The sequence below is a fragment of the Arachis duranensis genome, chromosome 3 (genome assembly GCF_000817695.3).
Source record: "Arachis duranensis cultivar V14167 chromosome 3, aradu.V14167.gnm2.J7QH, whole genome shotgun sequence".
Taxonomy (NCBI): domain Eukaryota; kingdom Viridiplantae; phylum Streptophyta; class Magnoliopsida; order Fabales; family Fabaceae; genus Arachis; species Arachis duranensis.
Genome location: NC_029774.3, coordinates 130,012,946 through 130,013,573, shown reverse-complemented (window position 1 = coordinate 130,013,573; position 628 = coordinate 130,012,946).

The window sequence follows — 628 nt, the reverse complement described above, 5'->3', positions numbered from 1 at the left end:
CAGCAGGAAAAATAAATTTTCTCGATATTTTTTAACTATTAAAAGTTATAAGTGAGATAAGAAATAAATATAAAAAAATAATAAAAATTAAAAATTATACTTTATATACTCAATTTTTTTTAACAATAGAGAGAATACTCGCTCCAGAATACTTGATTAGGATAGAAATAATAGTTTAATTTAAATATGTAATGATTTCATCAAGTCCTTTTTTGCATAAAGTTAATAGTGTAGGTTTTGGCCTTTCTCGAGTGTTGGTGTGTTGTAAGTGTAACTTGTAAGTACTTTTTATGAGCTAATAGTCCTTCTCTGCTACTGATGTAAAGATGGTAAAAACAACTTTTTTTAATTGTTTATTTGGTTACATTTAAAAAATGTGTTTTAAAAAATATATATTAATAATAAAAGTATAAATAACGAATAAAATTAAAAATTTAAAAAAATAAATAATTATATTAATGGTTTTAACTAATATTAATTTAAATAACATTGAATTTCTTAAATTAATACAAATATTTTTTTCAAAATTTCAAATTCACAATAAATTTTATTAAAAAAATTTAAAAATAAATAAAAATTATTAGACTAAAAATGAAATCATTAGTAATAAGAATTAGCCTACTCCCTG